Below are 13,565 nucleotides of genomic sequence, written 5' to 3' on the forward strand. Positions count from 1 at the left end.
CAAGGGACTGCACATCCTCAGCTGCTTTTGACTGAGAAAGTCTAAGATGTTCTGAGAAGAATGCGCGTAGCTAAAATTAAAACTCTGAATGGAAGAAGTATTGCAAGTATTAAAGGAAAGATAAAAAGATTTTGCATTAGTAAAAAATGTATCTATAGTAAATGCAAAAAAAAATATATACAATGATGAGAATAGTAACAAAACTATAGTACCAAACTTGGCAATAAACCTGTTAGTAAAATCCTAGCTTGTCAGAGTAAAACTGAAATTGTAAAGGGATAATCTTTGGTAGAATTTTGTATTGCCATCTCTTGGGAGAGATGGTGCAGGTACATGTTGCCACTAGCAGTTCTTTGCTGAGGAGGAAGAAGAGAGAAGAAAGGTATCCAAACTAAAGCATCAAGGCACTTCTCTATCTCTTCAAAGCTGGTCTGGTACACAGGAAGACAATCCACAAATGTAGGACCCAGTTTCAGAGAAGTAGAACTCCTTCCAGGTCTCTTTGCTTCCCATGAATCTGAAAGGGTCTCTCTCTACTCCCAGGGAACCTATTAGCCATGCCAGATCTCTGTCTTTCTCAGACTGAGCTGCTGCCTTCCAGTTTTCTTAAGTCTCTTGAATTGGGAAAGAGTTGCTGAGATCTCTGTGGATTCCCCTGCCTATAAGTCCTGACAGCAAAATAAAAAATGCCTGGATGAGGAGTTTAGATGCTTTCACAAATGAGGTAACAAACCTTACAAAACACGGGATTTCTCAAAATAATAAAATATAAGGGAAAAGGACCCAGGTATTCAGAGTAAACTAAGTTCCACTGGAGAGTCTTAAGGCCATTTTTTAACAACATGAACACATTATTGCACTTTCTATGAACTTTTTTTCTTACTCTATTATTGTACTGTATTTGTTGCATGCTCTGTTGCCTCCCAAGAAAACAGACTCCAGTAGTATCATTTTTACAGAGGGGGTGACTGTTCTGCTTTCAGAGACTGTTTTTCAAACCTCTTTGCTTTCTGTACACATCCCTGTTTAGAGAAATGGATCATCATCCATAGACAGATATATTTTTCATACTTGCCGTTGTTTTTTTTAATTGCAGTGGCTATAGTATTGGGACAGACTACAGATAATTTGTGTTATAGGAATTGACTGTAGCCTCTTAACTAACCTTTTGCATAAGTTCTGATTCAGCAGTATATTCCATGCTGGATTCATTCTTTACATTAATGAAAATGCAGCTTTTAATGCAGTTGGGAAACAGTGCTGGAAATTTTGATTCAGCAGCAGATTATTTGCTGAATTCATTCATAATATTAATGGAAGTTTTAAGTGCTGCTGGAAATTATCACTGAAAGATTTTTTTCTTTTTCATTCCACAGTGATTTCGAAAACACACTTTTTAGAAGTTGCAGCACATTTAGATGACACAGTAAAGAGATATAGCTCTGGTTAATTCACCAAAGGCCTTGCGTTCAGATACCCTGACATCTCAGACTTCTAAGGGTTTGACTTCACTCTTCTAAAGTGTGAGCTTGGGCCACTGAGGACCTACCTGCTATGACCAGATGCAAGCTACTGCAATAGATATAGGCTCTGAGCAGAATAACCTGTGTGTTTTGAGGAAGGAAGGGCTGAAAAGTGCAAGGCCATACTTAGCAGAAAGAACTTCATGGTCCTGCAGATACATCTAGGTTTGTCAGTAAATTGAGACTTCATTTTTTTCCACACTGTAATTTATTTAAGGGCAAGAAGATGCAGAGGCAAGTGCAGAAGCTGTTGTAGAAGGAACAGACCAGAATAGAATAGCTTAATTGTAAGGGCCTTCAAATATCATCTAGTTGAACTGCCTGACTTTTTCAGGACTAACCAAAAGAAATGACAGAAGTAGCTATGAGAAGATAGCCTGGTAACTGAAACTCCTAGCAAAAATGGATTTAAAAAGCAATGAGAAAAGTATCCTTTACATTCCACAAACAACTTAAAGCCAGGCCAGAGATTGCTATTATCTTTTGGAAGAAGTCTTCAACATGAGGTGTTTTACCCTTTAAGGCACCGCCTGCACAGCTAACACCACTGTAAAAATGCTTATACCCCCACTGCAGGACAAGAAAGATTTCTCCCAGATGACCCGTACTGCCAGACTCTCATTCCTTCCCACAAAAGCACTGAAGACTTGCAGCTGCTCAGCTGCTTCCTCTCTAGCACAGTGTATTCAGGGCCTCTCAGAAACTCATCAGGAGTCCAAGCTCATTGTATCAGAGAGGTGTGGGATTTTCTGTCCCAAATGTCATGACAGTCAGTGTTTAGATGCTACTAAAATTGGGAACCACCTGCATGTGGTTTCAGAGCTCTGGAGAATTCAGCTGAGCTTGTAAGATAGAAAGAAAGGAGGTTGGGTGGCTGCTGGGGCCCAGATGTCCCCAGCATATAAATGCGGAGAGGATAGTCATGAAGTGTATTGATCCTCTTTCTAGATGCTGGAAGAAAGCCCAGACCTCTGTGGGCTGAGAATGATTTTGTGCCAACAGAGCCATAGGATGGCTGACTTGCAAAATTAGAACAACTCATGGAAATATGGATATTTTATGATCACAAATAGGCCATTTAAATACAGGCTTTCAAATTAAAGCACAGAGTATCTTGTCAGTATTGTAAAATGCTACAACTTAGCCCTATCTCAGCCTGAAGCTTAAGTTTAAATTGCTTTATAGTGCATATGGGCACCACTTAGTTCTCAGTAGATGCTGCAGTTCTTCAGCAGAGGCATCCTGGAAAGATGTACCCTATTCCAATTCCAAACTTTTCAGAAATATGGGCATTAGTAAGAACATTCTTGTAAGAGTCTTTAAGTCACAAAAAGTACTGCCAAACATGACTGTGTCACACTACACATTTTTGCTGACTTTTCATTTCCTCTCTTTTGTTTTGTGGTAAAGGTGTAATCACAGGTTTATTACCCAATCATCCTTCCTGTGGTAATAGAACTAACAAAAACAGCACAGAAAGAGGATTATTAACATCTATGGCAAGCTTTTCAATACTCTGGACATTCATTTTGAGTACTGCAAGCTGGAAGTTATTATCACATCAAAATGCACACAATCTCCAAAGAAAGGAAAATAAATAATAGAAAGAACAGGCATCTGATAGAACATTGATCCAGAAAGAGAGAGAAAATATTTTAAAATGTATACAACAGTGAAATATTGTTAGGAACAATGAAGTTAGGTGAAAAAAATTGACAAAGAAATGTACCAGTTTTATGGACAAGCACTTAGATTGAGTTTCAGCTGCTGAAGAAATAGTTGCTGCTGAACAATGGGCTATTGCTTGAGCAGTTGCCTCTTGCAGCTGTAAGCTCAAAGCCTGCTTTTGGATGCAGAAAGAATTTGGTGATCCCAGCCTTGCTCCTTTTTTGTGTGTGTACCTCATAAAAAATACTGACAAAGTGGCTGTCCTGTACCAAAAAAAAAAAAAAAAAAAGCAAGACTAGATTAACAGGATTCAGGGTTGAGGTGTACTGACTGAACTACAAGATGAGGCTTGTACAGAACACACATTGTGTCTAATTCAAACCAAAGCAATTAGATGTTCACTTTCATGAGTATTAAATGCACTCGTAATTAAAATTTAAAAGTCTGAAGACTACACTATTTTTTTTCAAAGCTCCAATTACGAATAATAAGATTTAAGCTTAAGTTTAACTTGTCCCTTAATAGAGGGTAAAGAGTTGTTATAAATCAGTCAGATAGGAATTGTCGTTGAAAAGGTATTACTGAAGAACTGCTGTCGAAGTAAAACCAATTAATTTCTGTCACTGCAAATAGTTAACTACAGAAAACTTTCCTGCTTAACTACCAGCACTATTAAACCACCAGGACTTACATCATCAAAAGAAAAAGTAGGAAAGAACACACTGTCTCTTTTGACACCAGCTTTTATCTTCTGCTCTGGCAAGATTCTGAAGTCTTTTTTCGTGAAGTCTGACCAGACAGAACCAAAGCCAGGTCTGGCTGCCCAATTAGCTCTAGTAACGTGGCGTCAGATCATGTTCTCTAAGACCTTCCTCTTAACCAAACTTTTTAATCACAGAAATACAAAAAAAGACAATCTTTGAAGAAACTGAGAAGGTGACAAATTTCACTCCAGTGACCTAGAGATTGCCCTGCAGCACTGAGGCCCACAAGCAGCAGCCACAGCCCGTAGGATCAGACCCAGGCTTCCAGGGGCTTCTCCATTCCTATCTGAAATGGAGGTGCACTGTCCATTTTCAGCCAGCACCAAGCCCACTCACTGATTTCTGTCCCTGGTGATATATATATTAGCATTTTCTTATTTGTTCAGGGACATATTCATATTATTAATTACATATTTTTGTTAGTGGAGCACTAACTATGAGTCTTACGGGTTAATCTTCCAATTTGACTTCCCAGTTCTGCCCCAGCCTTGGAAATCCGGAGCAGCCTCTCTGAAGAAAGTTTCTGATTGCTCATTCAGAAATCCATATCAGAGATTTAGCGTAAATGTTTGTGGTACAAACATCAAGACGCTGAGCAAGCTATCCGAATTTTTAAGCTAGCCCTGCTCTGAATGGGGGATTGGACCTCCAAAAGTCCCTTAGTCCCCTAGTCTCTGTTTCTATGTTCACGCTTTGTATTCCATTTTGTGTGCGGAATGAAAATAAATGTTTATAATATGATTATGTCCAAATCAACATTTTATTTAAAAAAAAAAGCAGCACTCCTACTTTGATTGTATTCTTCCAGTAGTAACTCCCCAGTGACAGCTATCCTGAAAAACTACTTTTAACAGCTGTAATGGCAAGCTATATATCCTAAATATTTTTCTGGCATAAAAAAATGATTAAGTTTTCACTTGGACTCAACACAGAACACTCCCCAGATACACTTTGACTCTGCTCCTTTACTTTTGGGCTGATTTGTATCATGTTTCCAGTGCCCAAAAGTAAGCATTATGGGACTTCAGGCTGGTGGCAGTCTTGCTGCCTTTGGTACTAGGAAGAGAAGACAGCAGGAACAGTCCTTTCTCTCAGGCACCTCAGAGCCCAGCAGATATTGGCAAACTGGAAGAAATTCAAATCTGATTAATGAAATGATGGATAGGGAGGAGATATTTAAATATATTTAATATGGCTTTCTTTTATTCTTAAGGAAGATAAGGGACTTAAGGCAGAAAAGGGCCCATCTGCATGAAGACTAAAAAAGCAGCTGAAAATGACTATAATGTGAACTGACTGGAAATACAGGTTTCTCAGATATACAAATCAGGATGGTGCCACATAGTTTAAGAGGGAAATACTTCTTCACTGATGATCTCAGCACACTTGATTCTGATCTATTTGTCTGAGCACAAAGTGCACGAAATGACAAATCATGCTTTCCTGTATTCTCTCTGCATGCTGAGCTGAGTGGCAGCAGTCAGCTTGAGGAACAGCAGAGTGACTTGATCTTTGAACCCAACTACTTTTTGGACATCTTTGCTGAATACTGGTACTTTTGGTGGCATTTGCACTGCTACTCATCCTCTTCAAGAAAACTTCCGTCCTCTACAAACAGGGATAAGATGGCCTAAGCAGATTTCAGAAAAAAAAATGACCGAAAGGGTGATGTGTGCAATTGCAATTGGTTGTGGCATGGCTGTGTTGGAAGCTCCACCACTTAAGTTAGTCAAATTGAACTGGACAGAGTATCAGAAGATTTCTCAGTAAAAACAATTCGGTGAGGGCTCCTGGGGAGGTGGGTGAGCTGGCCTATATTTTTTGGGGAAGCAATTTAGCATGAACTTACCCCCAGGCCTGCCTCAGTATCAGAGTCCCACACCACAGACTTCAGTGCAAATACTTATTGGCATAACATAAGGCCTGCTGATCTTTGCACCCAGTTTGTTGTTGTGCTTGAGCACAAAGTGGTTTTGACACCTGCCCCCGCCTGTGTGCTGAGTTTTACTCACCTGCTGGGCTCATGGACCCCAGAACCTTGCATTTAAGGGCTTAAACGCAAGTAGCTGTGAAAGCAAACAAGATGGGAAAATAAGAAAGGTGATCCAAAGAATAGAAGAAAAGGAAAGGAAAAGGTTTTAGTGTAGGAAAAATGTGAAGAGTTGATAATCTTTCTCCTGCTAGGGAATTAGTTGAGGAAATAGTTTCAGTTGGGGAGCTCTGACAATAGCACATGCTTGGCTTTCCTACACAACTCCTCTACATTTCAGATCTAACTAGCAGAAGTCTCTTTAAGAGGTGACAGAAAAGGCCAGCCTCCAGGTCTTCTATGGTGCTCCCTGTCCAGACAATCCAACTAATTGAGAAAACAAATCCTGCTTCAGCTCTGCAGTTTTCAGCTGATCACTACAGAGGAACAGAGACACCTCCTGTCCATCTGCGTCTTGGAAGCGAATCACTAGGCAAGCAATGATTAGTTAATCCATTGTTTTGGATGAACATTCCTTAGCACTTCCAAGAACAGAGAATATTTTACTTTGCAGTTCATAATAAAGACAGTCAAAGCACTCGACTGTTAGCAGTTACTATGGCAACTGCTGGCAATTTATTTTAAAAAGGGGAAAGATTCATTTTTCACTTGTTACTCAATTTAGTTTTTTGTTGTTTCTGTTGTGTTTTGTTTTTTTTTTAAAAAACTTGAAATCTGCTATTACAAGTAAAATCTACTGAAGTCTATTGTCACGGCTGGCTCAAAGATCCAGAATGATCCAAGAGGCCAAATCCTGCCTGCTGAGCTTGAACTGAAGTTTCAGTGACTTCAACAGAACTACTTGGAAGAGCAACCCAGCAGGATGAAGTTTAAAAATCTCTGTCTTCTGTGTGACTTCTTCCGTTTATTGTACTGAGAAAACAAGACAGCCAGTTTGAGAGCTCTTCATCAAATGAGGGTCTGAATTCAGCTTTAGATTCAAGCTCACCAACAGAATTTGAAACTGGGGGTGAGAATTTCTTACTAGTAGTCTATTATCACATATTAAGCAGTAAACTTAACTTCTCTAATTCTTGCTTTGGTATTTGCCAATATGCTTAATATTGCTATCACTTGTACATAACACATAAAACCTGGAAATTTCAGATCCTTCCATCTCCCTTCATATATTTTTATTCCTACAGAATCAAAGTTGCTCCATGCTGGGAGCACGAGTGCCATTCTTTATTCTGGAAAAAATATAACAGCTTGTGCCTTTATAACAAACCAAATGAAAACCACCAAACTTAAATTCTGGTCCAACTATTGCAGCTGGATCCAACATCATCGAAACGTCATGAGGCTGGAGAAGGCAGATCTGTCTTTAATGACACAGCAGCCTGTATGCACGTGAATTCATTTTACTGTTTCTACAGGTTGGAAGGGAAAATATAATGATTGTTTAGCCTGACCTTCTATGCTACGCAGGTCTCCTATGCTATGAACTTCACCCAGAATATAAAATACTTTTCTACTGAAAAATATAGCTTATTGTAGCATGAGAACATTTGGGAACCATTAGCAGCATCCATGTATCACAAGTATCAGAAACAGCCTGTGACATCGACAATATAGAAAGCCAAATATTTTAAATTGAGACAAAGAAAATACCCACAGCATAAATTCATAATTAAAAAGAACAAACTGGCAAGCATCTTAAAGTGATATTATGAGGGGAAGGGAAATTGGCACAACTTCATGGAAGTTAAGAAGTTGTTCTTGGAAATCAATTAGAATACACAGCATGGAAACATGCAGTGATAAGAACTATTTGGCATTCCGTCCTCTTCATAAAAAAAGCATTCTATTTCAATAAATCAGGTTGTTTAAGGAAGTGCTGACTTTGTACATTTTGCCTTTATCAACAGAACTTCAATAATGTTTAGGAAGTAAACTTCACAGAAAACCTCAAATGTTCAATTAGTTTTAAATGGTTTAGGATAAGAATGGAGATAATGAAATTATAAGGATAATGGTGGCTTAATGCTTTGTGGCTCACATGAGATTTATATGTTCCAATATAACCTCAAGCTGTACATACGGCATCAGAGAGAAAAAAAATGAAGAGGAAAATAAAGGATTGTGTTTGGAGGAACAGGAGTGTTTGGGAGCTGACTGCAGTGGGCATTTTCGGAATTCTCATTTTTTCTTTTTTGGGGGGGGGAGGGGAGGGAGGGGCAGCAGTGTACTAGTGATTTGTTGGGGTGAAGTGACTATGAAATGCTATTGCTCTTTTACATGCCTTCTTTACTGCTGCCCAGTCCTCTGAAACCATGAACAATGTGAACTGAACAGCATCTAAACACACTAGGACTTACTCTGTGAGATTGATTTCCTCCCTATGCAAACTACACTCAGATGGAATGCAGTGCGAACCAGAAGCCTGAAAAAACCTAACCCTGCTCAAAGTATAACTGCTAAAAAGTAAGGGGGTTGACTTTTGCTGTGTGAACTCTGGGAGCTGAGGAGGGGCGAGGCCTGTGGGATGAGATGGCAGGAAAGCATCAAACAGGAGAGAGACTGATTCCTGCTGGATGATGGGAACTCTGCAACTCCTAGTCAGCAGCCAGGGGCGTCTGCTTCCCCCTCTAATTCTCTGGCTGCAGTTCAGTCATGCATCTTTCCTTGCAGAGAGGGGCCCCTTACTCTGAGTGCTCCCTGTTCCCCCTAGGAATGTTCCCAACAGATTTCTTGGGAAGCCTTCAAGGAGCTTGCAAAACCACAATCAAACAGTGGAATATTTTGAGGTTTTAATTTCAAATAAGAATTGCTTGAAAAAGGAGGACAGCATTTTGGTAAGACAGAAAGGATATCATCCCTGAAAACCTCATGGCAGGAGAACAAACATGAGGAATCTCCAGTATGTTATGTGGTGAACTGATGCCTTTTCCCTCTTAAGAATAAATATGGTACTGGGCCAGGTGGATGCTCCCAGAGGCCTCGGGCTGCCCAGGTTAGAGGCTACAAGCATTTGGAGCAGACAGGGGAGCCCACCTGCTGCTTTTGAGGCTGTGCAACTCTTCTGTCTTTCCAGAGCAGGGATGCTTTCAGATGGATTGCCATAAATAAATTTGAGACCATAGGAGTGGGAGACTCTTAGCATCTGCAATGGATCCCTTAGCTATTAATTTAATGAATGGAAAAGGAGAGGGGAAAAAGGGGTAAACAGACTTTTCCAGAGATGAAAAAACTCATCAAAAAGCTGTACTTCACTGCAAATCTGACTGCTTGTACTCCTTATACATCATCAGATTATTTGGAAGAAGCTTTATTTTGGGTTTCTTCAAGGTCATATAAATTATAAAGATAGCACCCTGCAAACTCCAAGGAGCCAGAGAATCATTCATGGAAAGGCACAATGCCCTGTGGCCATGGCAATAAGGGAGCTCAAAGAGAATGAGTTTTCATTTCTCCTTTGCCATAACAAGCCTGAGGTAATCGGTTCCTTCCCCAAATTTTGGTTCTCTTGTTTGTGAAACGTGACATCTCTGACCACTGCTTGCCCTTCTATTTTATGCTCTGCAAGGCAATACTGTTCGGAGCTGCTCTATCAGCAGCGAGTGCATTATCTCCCTGATTCAACTTGTCTCTACACTTTGTCAATATATTGGCACACATGCAACGAATTTAGTTTCATATGGACATGTATTCATGTTGACTCAATCAATAATGTCTTTAAGATTAAATATTTTTTTGAATCCAAGCTCATTTTGTAGGTGAATGAATACACACCCAGTATAGGTGAAGGAATACACACCAATGTATTTTTATGCTGAATCAGTTCTATTCAACAGAGGGGTACACTTCAAATATGAGAACAGCTGTAAGAGCCCATTTAGCAGCTTTTTCACTTATACACGGAAAGCACTCAAAGGTAAATATTATTCCCTGACTGCTTCAAGTGAAGGTTTCATCAGCTCTTCCATCTAATCTACACCTGTTTAAGAAATTACAAGAGTGGGCTTACAGAAAGACATGGACCAGCTGCAGAGAGTTCAAAGGAGAGAATCAAGAATGATCACACATTTAGGAGAATGTGATTTACAGGGAAAGATGAAATTATTTGGGACAGTTCTAGCCAAAAGACACTTGGAGAAAATGTGATAAGTCATGCAGTACTTTAAAGACTTCATAAATGAGAGGTGTGACATATATCTCGTGGTGGATATAATGAGAAATAATGGATTTAAACTGCCTCATAACAGACCTTGGTAAGGCATGGAGAAAAGCTCTAAGGATATAAAGAACATGAAAAATTGACTGGGGAGATTGTCCATTACTGGGAGTCAAAAGTGGCTTAAGTATAACCAATCCTTCCTTGGGGCAATAGATGACCTCCTTCCCAATCCTGTGATTCTTTGTGTTCCCAAATCTATCTTCATGTATAATGCAGGAACTCTGCACAGTGAGCAATTGAGATAATAGAGAAACCAACACAAAGGAAATCTTGCACTGAATGAAACCTTCACTACTTCAAGTATAGGAAGTACTTTTAAAAGGCTTTATTTTATTGCTTATTATTCATTTTATTTCAGGTATTCGTTTCATTGCTTGTTACACACAGGGCTGAATACTGGATCCAGAAAAAGATACCAATTGGAAATCAGTACTTTATGTTAGATGAGCAAAGCTCTAAACTTGCAGCAAGCTTGGCAGAAGCAGGTGCATTTATACAAACAGAGCCCAAATGGACTCTGTGGACTTCTGCCATTTGAGCAGCTGCCCACATCTGCCTGGAAGTCCAGAAGCATAAGCAGACATTTCCAGTCCCTCCACCTAGCAACAGCCTTGAAAACCAATCTTGAACTTTGAGAGACTGTCATTGATTTTTCCTTAAGATTGCAGGTTATTCACACTTCCTCCTGGAGCCCCATGCTGGATGCAAAATACTGTTTTATTACATCTTTCTTCTCTTAAATAAACCGCTGAGAACATTGTCAATGTTTTACTTGCAACAGCAGCAGGAATAATAGTGTAGTCAAGTTCAGCCCTTGCAGGATAACACTGAATTGATAAAACATAAAACTGTGTATTATCTGATGCATGAATAATGCTGGTAAAAGCTATTATTTTTAATGTTCAGCTGAGTTAAAAAATCAATAAAATTTTGTAAAGGTTAGATCGTTTCAAAACTTCACAATTTCAGAACAGCACTTTTTAAGAATAGATATTTGACAGCACAGACAGTGGCATGCCACATACTATACTGACTGACTTCATCATTTTTCCTCTTCTCTCTGAAGAACTGATTCAATTCTCTAGTGGTACAGCTGCTTGGCTGAGAATATCCTCAGGCTATGGCCATGGGCTTGGGGGTGAATGGCAGAGGAAAAGCTCATTCTCTGCCATGAGGCAAAACCAAAGAGATCCGAGCTGAAGCTGTGGCTGCTACAGGCACAAAGATATCTAAAAACGTAATACAGACTCACCCAGAGCCCTCCATTCAGGAGCTTGTGTTCCACTGAAACACATCCACAGGAGACACACCTACAGACAGTCCCAGTGTCTGCAGTGGGCTTCACCCTGGTCAGCAGTGATTCAACTCGCAGCTGGCACAAGGGACAAAGAAACACATCCAAAGAGCATAGCACTTGTCACCTAGGGGTTGCTTGGCTATCCCAGCTGTCAGACAGAAACTGGAATAAAAAGATGGCATAACAGAAGGAGCCAGTTTTCTTCTTGCTGCCTGACCAAAGTTGAAATTCAATAAATGAGCATGAGGAAAACTGGAGAGAAAGGACAAATTCAGTCTGAGCACCCTCCAGTATAATTCTACTCTCTGGGAAGGTGCCTTCCTCAGCTTGAAGATATGGCCCAAAGATAAACAACCAAAAAAAAAGAGTTACAAGCTGCTGCAATGAAGTAAAATATGTCTGTTGAAGCATATTGCTGTCTTCAATCATCTTTTATATTTTTCTTTTATCTCATGAGAAGAGATCTATACACATATAAGAAGGATATTCAAGAAGTCAACATCAGAGGAGAATCCAGGAGAGGAAGTTTATACTCCTCCTGTACTATTAAAATCAATTTGCTACATGCATCAAAAAGTGTCTGTTAGGAAATCCAAATTCTTAAGACAAATACAGAGAAAATTAAGCTTCTAGCAGTAGCTGATGGTGCATCATTAATTAGACAGGACCTAGGCTTGAAGAACAACTGCAGCATGGAAAGTGAAGCTAATGACAGCACTAGACTCACAAAAAGAATGCACAGCAAAGCCATGTAAATGCCATCCCCAGACTTCTGAATTCTCACATTGTTCTGATTTTGAAAGGTATCATATGGTGGCACAGCAGGCTAATGATGTAGTATGTTCAGAGGAATTAGTTTAAGGAGCTTCTTTTTCCCCCCAACCCAGTGAAAAATAGTAGAAATAGTGAATTTTTGGAACTTAATGGGATCATACTGTTCTTTCCTCACATTGTCAACTACACTTAATTTCCTCCTTCCCATTAACATGTCTAATGCATATGTCAGGCGGAAGCCTGACACACCAGTGGCAAACAGACTGTTGTATGAAGGCGGCAAAGTGTTAAAACAATTGAGCAAGTGAGTACTAAAGTTTGCTGCTCTGGCCATATGGTACAGTGTTTAATTTCCCGTAGTGAAAGAACGTGGTTGTCATAGAAAAAGATGATGAATAAATTTACTTGGGGCAACTTATTATAATGAAGAATGACTTCTCAGAGGAAGCAAACAGAGGAATTTAAACTCTGATGAGAAGCATATGGGAAGCATTAAGATGGGTAAGGGTAGCAAGGCTGTGTGCTTTAAAAATGAAAGACATTTAATCGATGCTTGTTGCTGGTGTTGACATATGAAAGTGAGAAATGGATTTTGATTTGGAAGACAGGAAGAAGGTTAATAGCAGTAGAGGTGGTTGTGGAATGATTGATACTTGGAATAACTAAGGCAGAAAGGGAGAGAGCACTTCATGCAGTCAGGCAACATACTCAGGAGAACAATGTAATCCAAAAAATAAAGAACACAAAAAGGCTGTGGTAAGGTAATTGGCTGTGAGAAGAACTGGCAGGCCAAACTAGCAATGGGCATGCAGCAGCTCACAGGCAGTGGGGGAGACCAGGGCAGGCTTCACAGGGGCAGAGCAAATTGGCTGTTTCTTGGGATCCAACTGGTGCAGATCCCCTGTGCAGAGAATGGTGGCAGGAGGTAGCCTGGGAAGCAAGATCTGATGTACAAGTATCCAGAGATGCTGATGTAGGCGTTCATTTTCCCAGCGTGAATGCAAGATAAATGAAGGAGAGTGAGAAAGGTTGGATGGCTCTCAAAACCAAAAGGCCACGCTCAACCCTGATGGCTTGTTCTTCCCTCTCCACTGCAGTTCACAGATATTGCATAGAAATAAACAACTTGAGGATCCCCAGCCCTCTGCAGTATGGGGTGACAACATGGGAAGGTAGCCTGACCCTACCTCCCCAGCCCCTGCTGCTCAGGCTGTCCTACCAGCCAGCTAAATGCAAGGCTCGGACACACAGGACACTTCCCTAGGGGAAGTCCACCGTGCCAGTACCAGGCTATGCATGGATAAAATGATCCAGTATGTTCCCTGCTCAAGAA

The 13,565-nt window shown here is 40.2% G+C and overlaps 1 long non-coding RNA gene across 1 annotated transcript in view; it reads right to left on the reverse strand.

Moving 5' to 3' along the window:
- LOC149917279 (uncharacterized) overlaps nt 1–13,565 on the reverse strand; it is a 144,980-nt gene that overhangs the window by 59,703 nt on the left and 71,712 nt on the right. The window lies entirely within an intron of this gene.

Source organism: Phasianus colchicus, chromosome 7 (assembly GCF_987193195.1).
Source record: "Phasianus colchicus chromosome 7, bPhaCol1.hap1.1, whole genome shotgun sequence".
NCBI classification, from domain to species: domain Eukaryota; kingdom Metazoa; phylum Chordata; class Aves; order Galliformes; family Phasianidae; genus Phasianus; species Phasianus colchicus.